Consider the following 21,635-nt stretch of genomic DNA (forward strand, 5'->3'; position numbering starts at 1 on the left):
CGGAGGGACAGGAAGAGCTACAGGGAGACACTGCAGATTGGTGCAGGCATAACAAGCCAGGTGAGTCTTGTTGGTAACCGGAGTATGCCCGTGAGGCATGTGGGGGCGGAGCCCGAGGTCCGGGGTACAGGAAGAAGAGTGTGCAGAGTGAGCGCGCTCCGTAGCGCGTGTACGCGCATGGACCGCGGCGCCAGGGGGTGGTGCAGGTGTGCGCGTGGGAGGGCATGGGCGCGCCCGGCACTGAGCAGAGGAATCGCCGAGGGGAGTGATCCCGCGATGGCGGCAGGGGCAGAGAGCCGCAAAGACCGGTAAGGCAGGATTGTGTTGTGTGTCCAGGGGCTCCCTGAGGGGAGAGAGCGCTCTGTGTGAGGAGCGCAGAGAACGCCGATTCCTGACAGAAACCCAATAAAAAGTACTCAGATATTTAAAAAAAAAAAAAAAAGGCTGATATGTAATAAAGATTATCAAAATAATATTTTAATTAAACACATCTACAAAAGACACATACTCATGCAGCTATCAGTATTAGAGCACTTACCTGAGAAATTCCTGGGAGATTCTGGGGCAGTCTCACAGTAAATGCCTCAACATTGCCTCAACATTTCTGTAAAATTCTTAATGGCCCATCGGATTAACACAGCAAGGGGTCCCTGCAGTCCCATTCAGTTTGCAGGGACTCTCTGCTGGGTTAATCCTATGGGCCATTAAGGATCTCACAGAAATGTTGAGGCATTTACTGTGAGACTGCCCCAGAATCTACCCAGGCAGAGTTCTAATACTCGTTGCTGCATCTGTACACTTTAAAAAAAAAATCATGAAACCAACGCACAACCTTCTCCTGCACTTCCTATAATAAATGTGGACATTAAATAAAGATACACAAAAAGGATAAATAAAAATCAGGCACAATGAAGCTATGAGTACATTGGGAACTGAGTTCCCAATTAACGTAAGACCGGACGGAGATCTAAACATGTAGCTAATAACAAAAAGCCTGAAAAATGATCTAATGAGTCACATGAGAAATACCACTACGCAAACAGTTGGTGAGATATAGTGCACTGACATAGCATAAGTTTAACACAACACAACATAAGGCATAATTAGATAACCATAGTGACTACACATAATGAATGTGTTAATTAGATCCACAGAGTAAACTTATGCAGAGATGAAACCTAATACAAACATACTGAGAGTACTCAGAAATCAGACCAAATAAGTCCTACAGTTAACTGTTGAAAACCAGTGCAAAAGAGAGTGGTAATACTCAGCTTAGTGAAATGCCGATAAATGTGCAGTCAGGAAGCGATGTCAAAAGTTCTCATAATGCAGAGTAGTCGTAAGTCGATAAAGTCATGACGTCCATTATTAGGAGAAAAAGGTTGTGTGTGCAAATTTCAAAACATAGTGCCTACAGATCCTATATAGCAGTATGACTGAGCCACTAATTGAGCCAGCTGTGCTGAAGTAGGGATATCATGAAAACCTGGCCTGTTTGCGGCCCTCGAGGACTGGAGTTGTGAAGGCCTGCTCTATAGCATTGTTTGAAAATAGATTATAACGATCGAGGCACTTATTCATTGTGCAAAATTGCATAATTTTAATTCATAACCTCGTCCACAACTCCATACTATTAATCTGGATGAATTGTATCACGAATGCACACATGATACTATGTTGCCACTAAAATCCAAAATAGGCAAAACAGAATAGAAGGTAATACAAAATATACTAAATCCACATCAGTAGGAATGTATCCAAGCTCTGTTTTTAACAAAACATTTTTTACAAAAGGATATGGGAACCAATTAGGTGGTATTGCACCTTTGAATAAATATCACTTATGGTATTTGTAAGGGCATTGCATGATTATCATACTGGTCTTATAAAAACACTGCATAAATCCAAAAAAAATCAAAAAAGTTTTGTAATGGTTTCAATATAATAGTCATGGAATGTGCATAACAGACACATGCAGAGCAGATCGTTCATAAGTAGGAAATACTAGCAAATACCACTTCAATCACTCTATAGTGATAGTTGATACAGTCATAAACCGTCATAAATAAACTATGATTTACCAAAAATCCTTTTATCTTTTGTCCTAATCTTTGTGATTTTTTGTTAATCCATGACTATTGACAGCCAGTACATAAACGTGTGTGTTATCTGAATATATATATATATATATAAATATATATATATATATATATATATATATATATATATATATGTTAAATAAAGTATATATATATATATAAGGAAAGTTAAACTAAGGGTAGATAAAAATGAAAGAGATACTAAATTACGTAAGCAAAGGAAAGCAAGGAGGGATAAAGAAGATTATCAGAATAATTGTTATAGAACATGGAAACAAAATAAAAAAGATATAACAATAGATCCCAAAGATTTAAAACCGACTAACAGTCAAATAGGTCATCAAAATGTAAGTAATAGTCACTATCATGCACCTAAACCTAATTCCTACTATAAAAAGGACAATTACTATAAGGGGGACAATAGAGGCAGACACTGGCAGGATAGAGATAGACGAGGTTCAGGGGACTATAGATACAGGAAACGAAGTTGGAAAGGGAATTATAATAAAAAACAGGCTCCCCAGAATATTAGTTATAGAGAAAAAGATATAGAGGATGTATTTAGAGAGGTTGAGAATCCCTCAACATCAGCAGAATCGAGGTCTTTTTTAGAGAAAAGACAGGAGAAGGACAAACCAGGAGGGGGGGGGGAGAATTACCAACACAGACGAATCACAAACCCCCAACACCCCGCAAAAGAAAGATAGAAAGCCCACTAAGCGAGGAACTAGAGGAGGGGTTAAAGCCACCAAAAAAACTAGCACTTTAGATATAGACAATCTAGGGATTTTTAATCTAAGTAATGTAGTATTGACCTCTGAACAGACCCGTGTATTAAGTAAAGGTATGGCTTTTGCTCCTAGTAGTAGAATTAATACCTTTGATACATATATCGACATTAGTAAGTTTGCCAGGAATCTAACTCTAAAAAAATACTTCATGAAGCAAAATGTTACGCAAGAGGTGACAAATGAAGGTGTCACAACATGTGAAAGATTTAAACATACAACATGTAAAAAGAAATCATTGTTCTACCCAAGTTACCTAAGGGGAGGACATATTGACACCTTCAGTAAATTAGTTCAGGAGGATGTAGAGAAGTTGGAAAATAAGAAAAATAAAGGGCCCAAAAAGAATATGACGAAAAAGGAATTAGATGCAGTCCAAGAATTAATGGGGAGGGACGACATTGTGATAAAGTCAGCGGACAAAGGTGGAGGGGTGGTGATCCTTAATAGACACGATTATGATTTGGAGTCATTTAGATTATTGGAAGACTCTGTAACATACAAACCATTACAAAGTAACCCTACAGAGAAATTCCAAATGGAATTATTGGAGTTGCTGAATAGGGGCCTCAAAGATGGCATACTAAATAAAGCCGAGTGGGAATATCTATATAATGAATCACCAAGAATCCCCATTTTTTATTATTTGCCAAAACTCCATAAGGATACCACCCACCCACCCGGTCGTCCTATTGTGTCCGGAATCAAAGCCCTTACTTCAAATCTTTCAGGTTATATAGACCAGTTCCTGAAAGAACCAGTGGGTAAACTTAGATCTTACCTAAAGGACACAATTCAGGTACTTAATATCCTGAAGGATATTGAATGGAAAGACAGCTACATACTTGTTACATGCGATGTGTGTTCTCTCTACACCGTGATAGATCACACACAGGGGTGTGCAGCTGTCCAAGAGAATCTGACTAAGGATAATAACTTAGAATCAGACCAAATAGAATTCATTGTTGACTGTATTAAACATATTCTGGGCCATAATTATTTTTGGTACAACGACAAATTCTTCTTGCAAGTGAGGGGTACCGCTATGGGTACCAGGTTTGCCCCAAATTACGCGAATATTTTTATGGGTAAGTGGGAGGACGAATCCATCTGGTCCGACCACGAATTTGGGGCAAACCTGGTATCGTGGTATCGCTATATAGACGATATCCTCCTGATTTGGGAGGGAAGTGTAGAGAAGTTAGAAATATTCCTGGCAGGATTAAACAATAATCCATACAATTTGAAGTTTACCACGAAACACAGTAGGAACCAGATTGAGTTTTTAGATTTGCTCATATACATTGAGGAGGGCCATATTGAGACCAAAACTTTTATTAAAAGTGTGGACACAAACAATTTTTTGTTGGGAGATAGTGGACACTCTGAAAAATGGATAAACAACATCCCACTGGGACAGATGCAAAGAATTAAACGCAACTGTACCCAGAAACATGTTTTTGACGAACAAGCCAAAGATCTGATGGCAAAATTTACAAACAGAAATTATGATAAAGAAATAGTTGAGGATGCGTACAGAAAGGTATCCTTAATGGATAGGGCAGAGCTAATCAAATATAAAACCAGGGATACTAGAAGGGGAGAGGAGGGTAAAATTTCAGTCCCCTTTGTAACCAAGTATAGTAATGCAGCTAGAGATATCAGGAAAATTATCCATAAACATTGGGGAATCTTACATAAGGACCCAATGTTACAGCAAATATTGCCATCAAGACCTGAAATAATCTTTACAAAGGCAACAAATCTAAAACAAAGATTAGCGCCTAGCTGTTTGAAAAAAGATAATCAAAGACCGGTTACGATTACAACAGGGTTCTTTATGTGTCAAACATGTAAAGGTTGTAAACTACATCCTAACTCCCAAAAAAGCTTCAAAACAATAAAATCAGAAGCTTCTCAAATCAATTATGTAATAAAAGACATGATTGACTGTAACACAAGCAACGTGGTTTATTTGTTGCAATGCCCTTGCAATAAACAATATATTGGGAGGACAACAAGGAAACTCAAAATACGCATTGCAGAACATGTAAGAAATATTGAGAAAGGCCTACTACAGCATAGTGTATCCAAGCATTTCAAAGAGTTTCATGGCCAAGATCCAAGAGGCTTGAAATTTGTGGGCATTGAGAAAGTTAGACCTAGTTGGAGAGGAGGGAATCCGATAACAAAAATATCCAGACAGGAGACTTATTGGATTTATGCCCTCAAAACATTAGCCCCACTTGGTCTCAACATCGATATAGATCTGGGTTCTTTTTTAAGGGATTAGGTTCCATCCATGATTTGTATGTTCCACAAATAGTTATATACATCATCTGCGTGAACATGAGAATGAGGAATGAGATGAGTATTGTATGATCTCTTTATGAGTATATCATCATGTGAGTTAAGAATATACGCTATTTGATTTGGCTATTTCCATAACATTTTTTCTGCATTAGCGTATGAGAGAACGGGTAGTTTGCAACTAACTGTCTATATTTGATTAACCATTTTCTATTTTCCTTTCTGTACAATTGTAATAAAATGTCCCTTACTATTATTGGGTATGTGTATCATAAGAAACATACAGTGCCACTATGAAGTGTTAATCTAAACACATATAATTGTTAAAATATATATGTAGCAACAAATCCTCTGGTCTGCACCAATCCGCTGTGCGTCGAACCAACATAACATGTAATAAGGATTTGTATATATGTAATATGTTCCACTGGTGGGAATATGAGATGCAATTCCCATCAATAATAATAAAGGGTTAATATCATGGATGAGATCCTACTACACATTACCATAATTGGTCTAGAGTCAGTGGAGTTTATAGCTCCACGTCTATAATGGGTTAATAGTGGCATATACCCCACAATCTAAAGATTAGTATATAATCTACCCCCAAACCATTAACCGGCTATGTAACACGTAGCCGTGATACAATTCTGCAACACGAAGGTTAGAAATAGTATATTCCCCCACTTTACAACAAGTCTATACACACTATTGATTAGTCATCAAATCCTTTATGGAATGGTGTCTAAGCAACTATTAGATAGAGGTATAAATGTTTAGAACCTATATAATGTGTCTGTATATTAAGCATAATTATACAATGCAATATGTATTATTTGTCTATTTTGTTTAGGTTGATCAATATACCAATTATGTATTATATTAGAGGGTGACTACATATTTAAATTTGCTCTTGCTTATACTTGGTTATTCACCATTTAATCATCAAAGGCTACACAGTATGGTAGTAGTATAAATGGTACCTAAAAGTAATCAATTGTTTAGCTATGCATTATATATATCAAAACCATAGAGCCAATGTATTATGGAAAAAACTCTTTAATTAATTAATTTTTTTTAATTAACCAATTGCATAATGGAGGAGGGTATACTGCACCGACACACTTTATTCGAGCAAATACCCAGTATGTACCTGGCAGATACCTGGAATGCGCCGCTCCTCACCTCTGACAAGCCCCGTTGTGTTTGCCTTCCCAGCCTGGGTTCATGCCTGGCTGACGGGCGGCTGATCTGTTAAATAATAATGATTAGGATTTAATAGGCTGCAATGCTTTGCGTGTCTACCAGATGGCATAAATTCATGAATTGTAATGCAGTATATATATATATACTGTGCAGTATTGCAGCCAGCGGGAATAAAATGCTTCAATCCCTGCTTGGAAAATACCTCAATGCACTCGGGCAGAAAACAGTCACAAACCTCAATACACCCGGGTATACCCGAATTCGTGGGACTAGCCGAGCTCGAATAAAGTGTGTCGCCAGTGTATAACCCTAGATGAGGGACAGAGAGCAGAATCAGCCCCTGACGAAGCCTAACGGAGAAACGCGTAGGGCGTGGTTTACAGACAGTGAACACAGTGTATTCAGCAGGAGTAACAGCAGACAGCAGCCAAGAGGTGCCGGTGGCCGTTTGTCCCACTATTTGCCTGCAGGAAGACTAGCAGCGCAGAGGATTGAGGCCCCGCTCCCACAGCCCACCGGACGAACTCTCGCGAGAGGGAGTGACGTCACCACGTCGTCACGTGGCACGGAGCGTCCCCAGGAGACGTGGGTGACCGGAGGAAGATTGAAAACTCTTCGTGGGAAAACAGAAAGAACTCTCTATATGTGAAACCGGACAGCACCTACTTACTAAGGACTGTTGAAGAAATCTGCATAGTGTTACTACCCTTTTCCAATGAGTGTGAGATGCTCAGAATTCTCAAAAGTTTTATGATATCTCACAGAATGTGAGTCTTTTACTTATAGTCATTTTTATTAATAATTTTAATAAACTGTGTTACGCTATTTGTGTTCTATCTCTCTTCCTGCATGGGTACCTTTGCTCGAGATTGCAATTGCTGTGGATGACCAGCTGTTCCAGACTCATCATTTAATTGTTCCAGATCCCAGAGTGGATACAAGGCTTGATATTATCCTATACGCTGTGAGTGCATATTATACCTTCTGGCGGTTTATTTGTTAGAACATACTACCCTATGTTTGTTTTTTCTTGTCTCCATTTGCGCCTAGGTCATTCTCTTTGGAAATTTTCGTTACCAGCCCGTGGAGCGGTAGACCTTTTGGCTGCAGACTGAGTCAGGGAAAGTTAGACTGTAAGGGTATATACCCTCCATTACATGTGGTAATTATTCTATTTACTAATTTCAGTGTGGTTGCGCTCATTGTATTTCTGTCTTATATATATATATATATATATATATATTCTTTTTTTTTTACTCTGGCTTCTGGCAAATGAAACTTTATTTAATAAGGATCATCCTGTGCTTCTCATTTACCTATGAAATGTACATAAGCTGCAATACTTGTCATAAGTTGTCCTTTAAAAATTTTTTTTTTTGCAGTAATGCATTAATAATATATTATCACATAAGGACAGTTCTGCAGATGGATACTGATTAGTTTTACTTCCTTTCAGTTTAAATAATTGAAATGTGCTATAGTTTCCAAGCAACCACAGCCAAGTGATATCTGGTGTTCCTTGTTTATGAATTTGACCAGTTTTAGAGTCAGGACTGTAATTGCACTGGGTGAGTAATGAGACAGATGTGAGGTTGAGTAGTATCAAACTGTCTATTCATACATATATATTTATACATATATAGCTTAGTGCTGTTTTATTATTAATTGGATTAAACCTCAAAACTTAAAAGTTTAAATATTTGATCAATTATTTATAATAATTATTTTGTATGATAAATGAATACAGCAATTTTATTTGCTTTTGTGCTGTATTTTTTGTTTTATATTTTCTGCTGAACATAATTTCAGAGTTAAAAAAATAAATACGTTGCAGGGAGAAAAAACTATAGCCTCTTCCCACCCCCGACAAGATCATGTTGCAGTAAGGACAATCATTAAGCACAGGTGTCCATACTACTAACCTTATTTCACATTGTTATACTTAGGGTAGTGTACTAAACTTTGAAACAATGTTACAAAAGCATGAATTGTTGTAAAGATCATCTTAGAATTGCTGTTGATTTTTTTTTAATTCTTGTCTGAATAAAATGATATACTTTCAGATACTATTATTTTGCATTTAGTTGACCGGGCTCCATATGAACAAGCTAAGAGTATTCATTGTTTTTGTATTCCTCTGAGACCTTGTTATATTTTGAAGTGTTATATTGATAGATTCACAAATGATTTTATTTATTTTTTTGCCTTCATCGGCTGTAATGAAAACCAGCTCACATATTATTACAGTATGGTTTCCAGTATGTGATTTGATAAATAAACAGACTTTTATTTTTCACAAATTATACAGTCTATGGGATTTATTTGCCGTCCCACTGACAATGACACATACATGTATTAATAAGACATTGAAGCACCTTGTTTGACCCTGTGCCCAGCATAACATCTTGGAGTGTTGAAGAAAGCTATGTGTATTATAACATTTGTTTGTTTGTTTTTTCAGGCGTCCTGGCCAATACTCATGTATTCATTTAAAGACTTATCTTATCCTAAAGAAATGCAAGTGGAAATTATAAAAGGATTTGCTCAAATCTAAAGCTTCTTTTTGCCCTAATACCATATAAGGCATGGTTTTTAAGCTTGCCTAAATGCTTTCTATTGATGTACTTAGCTCTAGAGCAGGCCTGCACAACATATGGCCCGCGGGCCGCACGCGGCCCGCCCGGCCTCCCTGTGCGGCCCGCGATGAGATTTAAAAAAAAAAAAAAATGGCGGCGATTCCCCGCGGTCCCGGGGGTGATGTCAGGTGCATTGAGGTGCAGGGGAGGTGAGGTGCAGGGGAGGTGAGGTGCAGGAAGGTTGATGTGAGGTGCAGGAAGGGTGATGTGAGGTGCAGGAAGGGTGAGGTCATTGGAGGTGCAGGAAGGGTGAGGTCATTGGAGGTGCAGGAAGGTGATTGGAGGTGCAAGGGGGTGATTGGAGGTGCAGGGGGGGATTGGAGGTGCAGGGAGGGTGATTGGTGGTGCAGGGGGGTGTGATTGGAGGTGCAGGGGGGTGATTGGAGGTGCAGGGGGGGGGGTGATTGGGGGTGATTGGAGGTGCAGGGGGGGTGATTGGAGGTGCAGGGGGGGTTATTGGAGGTGCAGGGGGGGAGAGTGGTGTGAGGTGCAGGGGGGAGAGTGGTGTGAGGTGCAGGGGGGAGAGTGGTGTGAGGTGTAGGGGGGGAGAGTGGTGTGAGGTGTAGGGGGGGAGAGTGGTGTGAGGTGTAGGGGGGGAGAGTGGTGTGAGGTGTAGGGGGGGAGAGTGGTGTGAGGTGTAGGGGGGGAGAGTGGTGTGAGGTGTAGGGGGGGAGAGTTGTGTGAGGTGTAGGGGGGGAGAGTGGTGTGAGGTGTAGGGGGGGAGAGTGGTGTGAGGTGTAGGGGGGAGAGTGGTGTGAGGTGTAGGGGGAGAGTGGTGTGAGGTGTAGGGGGGGAGAGTGGTGTGAGGTGTAGGGGGGAGAGTGATGTGAGGTGCAGGGGGGGGGGTGATTGGAGGTGCAGGGCGTGATTGGAGGTGCAGGGGGGTGATTGGAGGTGCAGGAGGGGTGATTGAAGGTGCAGGGGGTGATTGGAGGTGCAGGGGGGGTGATTGGAGGTGCAGGGGGGGTGATTGGAGGTGTAGGGGGTGATTGGTGTGAGGTGCAGGGGGGGAGAGTGGTGTGAGGTGCAGGGGGAGAGTGGTGTGAGGTGCAGGGGGGGAGAGTGGTGTGAGGTGTAGGGGGGGAGAGTGGTGTGAGGTGTAGGGGGGAGAGTGGTGTGAGGTGTAGGGGGAGAGTGATGTGAGGTGCAGGGGGGAGAGTGATGTGAGGTGCAGGGGGGAGTGATGTGAGGTGCAGGGGGGGAGAGTGATGTGAGGTGCAAGGGGGGGAGAATGATGTGAGGTGCAGGGGGGAGAATGATGTGAGGTGCAGGGGGGGAGAATGATGTGAGGTGCAGTGGGGGAGAGTGATGTGAGGTGCAGGGGGAGAGAATGATGTGAGGTGCAGGGGGGGAGAATGATCTGAAGTGCAGGGGGGGGAGAAGGATGTGTGTGGTGTGCAGGGGGGTGGGATGTGTGTGGTGTACATGGGGATATTGTGTGTTTGATGTGGAGAGGGAGTTCTATGTGTGTGGGTGAGGGGGAGAGATGGGGGTATGAGAGATAAATGGGGAGTATCGCAAAGGTTGATAGTGAGGGGTTCTGGGGGAGATATGAGGATGATGATGAGAGGTGCTGGAGGAGGGATGATGATGATGATGATTATGATTTTACCAGTGCGGCCCAATTTTTTTTTCCTTGGAGCATTTCGGCCCTTCTCGCTTTACGAGTTGTGCAGAATTTCTGGCAGAATGTTTATTCCTTACAAATGTAACATTTGAGCATCATAGAATCAGCAAGTTATAATGAGTCTTTCAATAAGCAAATCTGTTCACATATCAATTTCATAAATGCTTGTTCTGCAAATCCATATTGGTCCTTCTATGCTCTTACCAGTACTCAGGCTGTGTCCAGGGTTGCAGCAGCCGTGCGGAGGCGCGCTGAGGCTGAGGGAAAGCGGGTGCTTTCCCTGGCCTTGGTTAGCGCGCCATCCGGGGGTGTGTCGGGGGCGGGCCAGTGACGTCACGGAGCTGGTTCGCCCTCATTGGGCAAACCGCTCACGTGACCGGCCCTGCGCTCCCATGAGCGCTTGAATCTAAAGTTTTCCTAAGACCTACGCTTTCTCACGCTTGCTGAAACGTGTGCGAGTCCCTGCTAAAACCGCTCTCATTGCGGCTGCAGGGGCTCACTGGTAAGCGAGAGCGCGCCTCAGCACGGGTCAGCGCCTAAGCACTGACCATGCCCGAGGCCTTCGAAAGTCAAAGTCTCTGACATGCAAGACTGGTATGATAATAGGACAAAAGACAGCATCAGATTTACCAAGTAAATAATTAAACAGCTTGGTTTTCTTTTAATGAGATAGCTCTCTCTTTCTTTTATTTTGAAAGCTCTAGTTTTGCACCAGTTATAGAGATAGGAAATTGATTAAAGCAGCAATTAATTTGACCTATTGATTTATTTACAGAATCTATACTGGGGGTTCTTCCGGAGCAGAGACGCACTATTTTTAGCTTCGGGGAGACCCTGGTTCCGGAGACACTTACTGGTTTACATTCTAATGTTTTTCTCCTCTTTGGGGAAATCAAAATTGCCACCAAATAGGAAGCCGCAATGTAATTGAATGATGTGATGACATTGTAGCGTTCTACTGGATGAACATTCTAATGCCCAGGAAGTAACATAGACAACTAAACAAGTATGTATCCTGATAACCAAAAAGACGCTCCAGTTCATATTTTGTATTAAAAAATCAATATTGAAATCGGATTCCTGCTTTAATAGTGCCTACAGTACATTTGTTTGCAATTGAAATGTAGTAAAGTAACAAAGTAGGGGAAAGGAGTAGGTTGTATGATACTCCTTTGACTACATTTGGTGCTTAACTACATGGAAGAAATGACCAAAACGCCTCCCCACCCTTTTTTACAATTTCAAAATTAGTATCTATCCTCATATGAATATGACATAACACAGGGAGCTGGCTGAGTGATAAGGAAGAAAACAATTCTGAAGACAGAAATACTATTTTATTATATGGAGTCCAGAGGGAACACATCAGGCACCACACAGGAACCCGCGGGTAAAGAATCTGCTAGTAAAGTGAGAGGGCTGTGATCAGTACAGATTTTATCCGGTACAGCGGGAAGTTGGGTGAGAGGTAAGCCTGACTTAGAAGTCTTTGAGTTAGAACTGGGTACTTCAAGTACTGATGAAGAATCAGGACAACACGAACTTGACTTAGGAGTGGAAGTCCCAGACTCAATGGCTTGACGTGATACTGTAGAGGAAACAGTGAAGAATAACAACTCTGTTTTGAACAGAGGGTCCTTTGAATCAGCAGATACATTCGGTACTACAGAAACCTCCATGAGTTCGCAGAAGCAGTCATGCTGTCTGTAGCGGATACCTCAAATACTGTGAAGAGTCAGTGAGAGACAGTATTGTCTGAGGAGTGGGAATCCCAGACTCTAAGGCTAAGGTCCCAGTGCCTCCGCTGCACGCGCACCCACGAGGCTGGCGGCGCGTGCAGCCAATTCCCCGGTCTGCAGTGAGCTGCAGGAAGAGAGACCGGGGGGGAGTGTGGTGGGGTAGTGACGGGGGCGCAGTCATGATGTCACCCGGCAGGTTTGCCCTCATTGGCTGAACTACCGGGGGCATGGCCTAATGCTCCGTCGTGAGTCCTGCTCTCAATTCTATTGAGAGCAGGAGAAACTCTCGCCACAGCGCTGCGGCCCCCCCTCGCAGCGGGCCCGGCGCCATTGAGGGGAGGGCTCTCGTCCCTGCAGCGTCCGCCACAGCGGGCACTGCAGTAGCATGCGGGGACAAACCCTAAGGTACATGAGGAGTTATGGGGGGACTAGAGACAGAAAAACTATTCTTTGCAGTGAGGGGATTGAAGTCATTCTTGATTACCACAGGAGCTGCAGAAAAGCCAGTGAAGAATCTGTTTGTTCCTGAACTGGATGTCTGGGAAGCAGCACAAGAATCTGGGGAACATATACTGGTCTCTGAAGTGGGTATTTGAGCAACAGCAGGGCTCAGACTAGGCTCTTCAATGGAATCAGAGGACATTGTGCTTGTCTCAGAAGTGGATAATTGGGGAACAGCAGGGACAGGACTAGGTACTTCAATAGAATCAGAGGACATTGTGCTTGTCTCTGAAGTGGGTAATTGTGAAACAGCAACGTCCAGATTAGGTACTTTAATTGGATTAGAGAATGCTGTGCTTGTCCCAGAAGTGGTAAGCAGAGGGTCAATAATCGGTATACCAGAGCCTGTGGGGATTTTTATGTCAGAAACCTTAGAAGCAGAGAAAGGTTTATCGAAAACTGCATGGGCCCCTGCAATAGGGGTACTTATCATGGAAAAATCAGAACTAGGTATAGTTAACCTGGAGGGGGCTTTGGTGAAAGGTCAGCTTGTCACTGAAGTGGTTGTGAGAGAATCCATAGTGGGAATATCAGATACTATGGGAGACTTTGTGGCAAGAGTCTTAGATTCAGTGCAGGAAACTCCAGGCATATCAGCAAGGGTGCCTTTGAAAGCAGGAGTTTTAACATTAGTGATAGGCATATCACATACTACAGGGGAGGCAGGGAAAGGTAAGCCTGCTTTTCAAACAAGAGTTTTAGCAGTAGGACAGGTTAACACAGGAGGTGCTGAGAATCCTTAGCTGCAGTAACAGGACACTGAGACCTTGCAAAGGGATCAGAGACATAGAAGCTGATCTCTGGAGTGGGAGATTGAGAAGCAACAATAAGGGAACCAATTACTGTGGGAGGCTCTAAGGGAAAAGGTTTAGAGTCAAAGGCAGTAATTTCAAATGTGTGAGAAACAGAAGTGGTTACCCTAGGTATTGCCAAGGTTTTAGCGATAGGGAATTTAGCGCACTGGCATATAGGTAGGGTGAGATCTCTGTCAACCCGGGCCTGCATTTGGGAAAGGGTCTCAGGAGCCCCAGTACCAGGGGCCTTAGTGGGAACAGGAATTTCAACTGTCTGAGACACAGAAGTGGTTGCCCTAGGTGTGGCAGAGGTTTTAGAGAAAGGGGAATTTGTGTACTGGCTCATGGCTAGGGTCGAGACCTCTTTCAACCCGGTCCTGCATCTGGGAAAAGGTCCCCGGGGCCTAATTGGCAGGAACCTTAGTAGGGGCAGGAAGGTGAAAGCGATGCAACTCAACGGGCTCAGCAACTTGAACTCCAAGGGGAGCATAATGTACTGTCTACTTTTAAACATAGGGTTTGGGAACTAGCAAGGGTTAAAGCAGGCATAGTAACAGAGTCAGGAAAATGGGAGGTTGGGTCAAAACCAGAGGTTGTGGCAAATTCCTCTTTAGGCTTCAGACGTGCCAAATCAGTTTGGCAATTCTCAGGAGAGGAGGCTACCCCCAAGGGTTTTGTAACAGGACAAGCAGCGGAGAGGGACTGTCCTGTAACGGCATAGCTAGCGAGAAGTGGGTCCTGCTCTTTTATGTACAGGTCCATAGATAGGGCCAGATAATGGAGCATACTTTCTGACTGGGCCAGACTTTCTGACATTTTTCAGAGGTCAGGGGGGAACCAGCAGGAGGGACATAGGAAGCCAGGGTCTGTTTTAACTCTTTATGGTGCTGGGCCAAAGTTAGGAATTGTTCATGGGACTGTCTTTCAGACCGGGACAGATTTTCAGATAGGAACAGTCCTATCCCCACCACAGCGGGTCAGGGTTTGTGGGGTTGAGCATACTGTAACGGTTGTGCTCACCACAAACCGGGACCAGACTGCAGGGCTGAGGTGGGGATGCATATTTAGCGACCATAGGCCACGGAGTCAGGTCTGGAGTGCGGATTCCATGGTCAAACGTAGCCGGGTCAGGATTAGAGAAGGCAGAGTGATCCGTGGACAAGCCGGGGTCAGGTTTGGAGAAGGCAGGGTTAACGATATCCAGGTTGTGGTTCAGCAACAGGAAGGCAGGTACGTAGCGCTTCAGCGTAGAAGCTGCAGCATAGAAATGGCCTCTGCATGAAGAACGGGAGCGACCCATGATGATGGCCCCTGCAAGGGGAGACGCAGACCGGCCTAGGAACACCAAAGGTTAGCACTGGGGATCCAGCGCTTCAGCACAGGAACCAGGAAGCAGGCCTCTGCAAGGAGGATATGCAGCAGGCCACAGGAACCAGGCCTCTGCAAGGAGGATATGCAGCAGGCCACAGGAACTAGGAATGGCTAAGGCAGGTAGCTTGTGACAAACACAGTTACATCCAAGTAGGACTTGGTTTATGCTCAGCAATGAGGAAAATGGAGAGCCCAGTATAAGAAGGGCTGGGAGCCAATCAAAGGACAGGGGTATGAAGGAATTCCTCCAATGACGGAGCACAGGGACGGAGCTGCAATGATTGCAAGCACAGGTGATACTGATTGCAGATTCAAGGGGAGTTGTCTACAAACTGCATAGCTCTGTAAGGAATGGGTTTCAACCAAACCCAGGAGCGGATGCCTTACAGAGGGGATATGATAACTATTTACAAATATATTCGGGGACAGTGCAATGAGCTTTCAAAAGAGCTATTAATCCCAAGGGCAGTACAAAAGACACAGGGTCATCCCTTAAGGTTGGAGGAAAAGAGATTTCACCAGCAACAAATGAAAGGGTTATTTACAGTAAGGGCAGATACAATGTGGAATTAATTACCCATGGAAACTGTGATGGCGTATACAAAAGAAATTTTCAATAAAAGGTTGGATATCTTTTTAGAAAGGTAAGGTATACAGGGATAAACCAAATAAGTAAACATGGCAAGAATGTTGATCCAGGGAGTAATCTGATTGCCAATTCTTGGCGTCAGAAAGGAATTTATTTTTCACCATATGAGATATCATTGGATGATATTTCATTGGGATTTTTTGTTTGCCTTAGTCTGGATCAATATACGGTAAGTACGGGTATAGGATAAAGTATCTGTCATCTAAATTTAGCATAGGTTGAACTTGATGTACGCATGTCTTTTTTCAATCTCATCTACTATGTAACTATATAACTATGAAATCCATCCGGATTGTAGTCACTGATGGATTTGAATAATTTATTTATAAAATGTTTTAGCAGGAAGTAATACACTAAAGAGTTACCTCTTGTTTTCAAGTACTGTATGTCTTGGGCAATGGCAATGAATCCGTCTTGATTTTTAAGTATGCAATCCACATGTGGATTTTAGTGTACGTGATGGATTTTGTCCAAATGATCCGCGGAAGTCCAGGAAATGGATTTTGACAGTTTCGCCCATCCCTAGATAGCAGCAAACTCTGTGGCCTCAGTGACCGCAGAAACCTCTGATGTAGCTTTCTGATACTAAGCGCCTGTATTCCATAAACAAAAAGCATGGGATAGTAGCTCTATTAATTCAGAGAGCGGGTACTTCCGTACTGTTGCGTTAAGAATATTTAGACATATGTTTCACAATGTTCCCTAAAAAATGTAGTATTTTCACAGTGGATATTATAAATAATATTCCATGAATAATTTAGATTTACTAATACAATGTAAATTGTATCAATCAGGTATTCAACATGACAAAATGCATCAAACATAATTTCAAACAACGAACTGCCCATCATATGTATGTAGCCATATGTAAAAATAGGTACAGCTCTTTTCTCATGCTGGCAGTAAACCTGGAAAATATGCACGGTTGCCAGCAACAATCATGGAGGTTTGCCCTCACACCATGGTGAGGTGTCATATGTAACAAGGGAAGTGACAACATGCTCTATGTCCACTGTTTGTGACACAGAGGTGGGTCTGTTTTCTGAGTCTATATAAGACACAGCACTGCCAAAAGTTAGAGTGTTAACCAGGAGACACAAGGAGTGTCTACAGCAGTTCAAGGCTGTCAGGTTCAAGTGCTAGCTGACTACACACTGTGTTAGGGACCTCACACAAATGGTGATCTCCCTTAGGGGAGAGGTGGAGAACAACTCGATTAAGAGAGGAGGAACCTTCTGAAGGGGGGTACCTCAACAAGATGAGCGGCTAAGCACGACCGCTATGAGGGGCAGTTTGCCTAGGAAGATGCAAATAAAGATGCCCCTGTTCACTACATCCCTTCTGTGTGAGTGTGGAGTCATTCGGCAGAAGGAGATACCACCGAGGAGTTCCCCATCAGATACATCCCCCTGCGGCAGCAGAGATCCTGAAGGGGTGGAGGCACTGCATCGTATGTGAGTAAGACTCAGAACACACTACCTCAGACGCCTGTCATGGTGATATTCCCCTATACCAACCAGCGGGAGACTCAGGACAGCAGGTGTACCACACATCACACATCCATGTAATTGGGGGATTTTCTTACATATGGGTCAGGATCAGTAGGGCCCAGGGAAAACACCGTTACATGTATTAATGTCACATCTGATGCTAACAATAGCACCATTTTTTTTTTAATTCCCTTCATTAGTCCTATAGTTTTTCTTTGGTAAAAGATGCCAAAACCTTAAGCAAAAAAAGAATGAATTTATATTTAAACCTTAATATATAGTTCGACCTTTAAAAATACATTGTGGGATAAACATCTTGAAGCTAGTACCTGTCAGTGTTGCAGCTCACTTTTTAATAATGTTACGGTATGGGGTGCCAGAAATCAATTCCTGTACATTTCCACACAAAATATTCACTCCTTCTAACACTTTGCAAATACAAATACTGCAAATAGGCAGTTATTTATTAAACTGTTATAGTGTCAATCAAGGCACTAACCCACGGAAATTCCCACTGAAGTCAATGGGAGTTTCCATACAATAGTTCCCCAATCTGCATTATCACAGTTTTACCCCCATAGGATTTTACAAATAAACCCTCTAGATAATACAAAATGCATCGTGACAAAAATTAATGTCCTTTTTCCCTGTGTATGCATACTGTAGGTAGTACAACAAAACACAATCTGTATACACGTGCTAAAAGGTAAACTAATTCACCTCCTCCTTTTTAACATCTAATTGCTTTCAATGTGCAAGACACACAGTACCTTTGCAATAAGCTCTTGACACAGGCACATGTATATTCAAATCATGTCAATTGAGTGATTTAATCATTTTTAAATATTTACCTTTATTAGGTAAATGTTTTTATTGTAAAAATGAAATAGGTAATTACACTTGTAAAAATGTTGCCTGAACAGGTTGTAAATTGATTTACAGCAGGTGAATGGAAAACACATATCACTATGTCTTGATGTTTATGCTCTGGAGGCTATATTACCAGATAAAAGATTTGTTTGATTATCATTAATTAATACCAACTTGATTTCTCGTGCATTTAATATATTTAGCTAAGCCAGCATTTATTGCCTTTTTGACAGTTGAAATCTTATCATAAACTTCTATGCCGCACAATTAGTTTACCCATTTGCTGAATTATAGCAAAACAATGTTATTTATATAATATATTTTCCAATTATTAGAATTAAGTAATAGGATGCAATAGCTGCATGAGAGGGGTAGCAGAAGGTTGAGAGGGATTACAAATTACCACCATTTTTTTATTTACAAACCTACATTTTAAAAATGTCAACGAAAGTTAAATTACACAAGTTTCTATTTCTGTCCTTAAATATTAATATAGCATAATATTAATCTAAATATACGAATAGCACAGTATTATCAAATTCATAGAAATTCTCTCCATACTTTACCAACAGAAGTTAGCTTTCCATAATACTGTAGATACAGTATACATATTTTTTTAATAGCACTTGATAATACTTACTGTTATACTTATTCTAATGAGTCATTAACACCATTGAAAAATGGCGCTAATGGGAGGTCATGCATCATGCGGGATGCTTGAAATTCTGAAGCACAATTAAAGAATGGTGTTTTCATAATTTTTCTCATGCAGTTGCATACCATATTTAGAGATAAGGGCATATGTATCAAAACAAAAATGGTGCAATTTTGATTTATTTATTGCCTAAATTGAACTAAAGTTAACCAGTTAGTTATCAGAAGAACTTGCCTCACTTTGTGGTGATGGATAGAGATGTGGTGTAGGATACAGGGTTAGCTCGAATAAAAAAAACAATATGCTAGATATCATATTGTTCTATCATAATGTTATGTAATTAGATTTCATAGAAAACATTATGGCAGAAAAGTATTTATCCTCCTTGATGCCTGAGGCTAACAATGTATGGCAAAGTAACACCTTTAGGCACTATAGGGGTTAATGTACAAAATAAATAAACACCCTACAATAAATATGCTATCTCAAAACATACATATGTTATTAATCCCCTCTCATCCCAGAACTCTGGGCTGAGCACTTTCACTGCTTTCATAAAGTAAAGACACCATAAACATTACTGTACATACAATACATGGAGTAAAGCAGTAACACTGCTTTCACAGATGCACAACACAATACCGTCTATCTCGTAAGTTAGAGTTGTCCTTGGCACAAAAATTGATTCCAATAAACGTGTGTCCAGATGAAAGAGGTCTATGTCATACTGTATGTTGGAAGTCGGATTTTTCATTGGTCATTATTCCATAAAGACAATTGATTAGGTTAGAGACAGATGGAAATTAAAAATTTGGGCTCTATTGAAGTTCTCCTATAATTGGGTTATCAAAAGGAATGGTTTAGTGAAATGTAATCCTGCAGAAATGAACTTAAATTGAAACCTATATTCAAACCACCTAGTGCTAAGGTTCTCAGCTGCTATATCCTGTAGGTTTCCCTTCTAGGTATCTGGATAATTTTGCTGCCTCCTCTCCAGTGTGCTTTCAGCATTCAGTTCCTATGCATTTCAAACACTTGTGGGTCTTGATTATGCACCAATCTGAAATGATAGACACACTATGGGGCCTATTCTAGAGGCTTCGATATTATCACTGCCAAAACGAATGGTTTGACATGACCGTACCTCACGGTCTGACATTTGTGTTATCACAGTATTCACAAAGAGTTATCGCAAGTGTGAAACCATGAGGTAGGAAAATGCCAATACTGCTCAGGATAGCAGTTACCGTATCTCAGGTTTTTTCTAAGCTCTGCCCGTGCAATCTGCCCGCAATCTGTAATGGAGGAGCACAAAATTAAACTTCTGGCTGTTGCACCAACCGACTTATGTCAACTAGTGATTTGCAGAGTACATTTCGAGTTTTGAAGAGACCCCTTTAAAGTCTCAGTATAAAGTCTCCCAGCCTCAGAAGTCTCAGCAAGCCACTGCATCTGGCATAAGACTGATAAGTCCTGTGCTTAGCTCTACTCCACCAGAGAGGGAGACCAGAGCACAAGCAGGTTCTGCAGAGTTGCTTCAATTCCCCACTTCTCCCATCCCTCAGGTCCCCAGACCCAGAGTTGTGACTCACACTGAGGATATCTGTCCCACAAATTGTGCCCAACAATACTACTGGCCACTAGTGATGTTCCTGCATCTGGCATTAGCTAAACTGGCTATCTAAAACCAGGAAGCAGTGTTTGGAACTGAGGGAGGTCACAATGAACAGTGTGGTTGTGTTCCTGGCACTTTTGCACTCCAGTATACTGGAAGAGTACACCCACGCCAAGTCCACTGGGACGGTTTAGAGTTTGCCTTCCTTACGGTGGTCATCACAGGTGGGGTGGATTGTAACCCCCATTTGGATAATTTTTCTTTTGACGTGCTTACTTTACCCCCCTGATTTACTGTGCTGTATATTCCAGGTACAGTGCACTTGTTAATTATCCTTTTCTTTTATTTTCTTCGTTTTTTGTGGTTCTCTTTTTCCTATTTGGTCCTTAAAAAGTAATAGGATTTCATTAGCACTAATTAAATCTGCATAAAATATTAGACTTCTAAAACAGCCACCAATGTAACATGTAGATTGGCAAGCTTGACACATTACTTGGCAGCACTTTAAACAGACAGGACTCTGTCTAATCTGAGCGCACACAGTCAGAGGGATGGAGAATATATAATCAAGATCATGTAATCCTTCATGATGAATCTGATGTCAGACTCCTATATAATATAATTTCACACACCTCAATGTCACTCCAAATTTCACTCTCCACTGAAGAGGCAGTGAGTTTCTATGACTGACAGAAATAAGAGAAATATGTGCATGTTTTATTATCTTCCACTAGGGAATATATGCACCCACAGTTTTCCTTCATAATGTTAAGCAAACTTTGTCACTTGCTTATGCTCAAAATCACAAAAAGTATTATGATGAATTAATTTGGGCATTTTTACATATTTCACCAAGTTTAGTCCATAGGACAATAAGAAATTGTATTTATTTAATGTAGGTGCCTGCTATATTTGGAGTTTACCTTGGCAGGGTTAGTAGGTTTGAATTATGTTTTGATCACAAGAAGCATCTAAATGGGTCCTTTGTTATTAAACTCAGGTTCAAAATGTAGACGTTTTACCAATAAATTTGAAGCCAATCTGGGTGGAACACTGGAATTGTATGTTTGTTTTCCATAATATGATTTCACCAAGATAAAAAAATATAAGACTGAACCAAAAAATAATTGGAGAGTGGGTAGTCATTAGGGGCACCAAGGTCATAGGATTCTTCTCCGTTATTAATCATAATACTATAAATTCAAATCATGTTTTTTTCATGATTTACAATTTAAGAAGCTTGAACTTATTTATTTTTTCTTCTTTGGTTTTTAACATATTC

Source organism: Ascaphus truei, chromosome 5, assembly GCF_040206685.1.
Source record: "Ascaphus truei isolate aAscTru1 chromosome 5, aAscTru1.hap1, whole genome shotgun sequence".
NCBI lineage: Eukaryota > Metazoa > Chordata > Amphibia > Anura > Ascaphidae > Ascaphus > Ascaphus truei.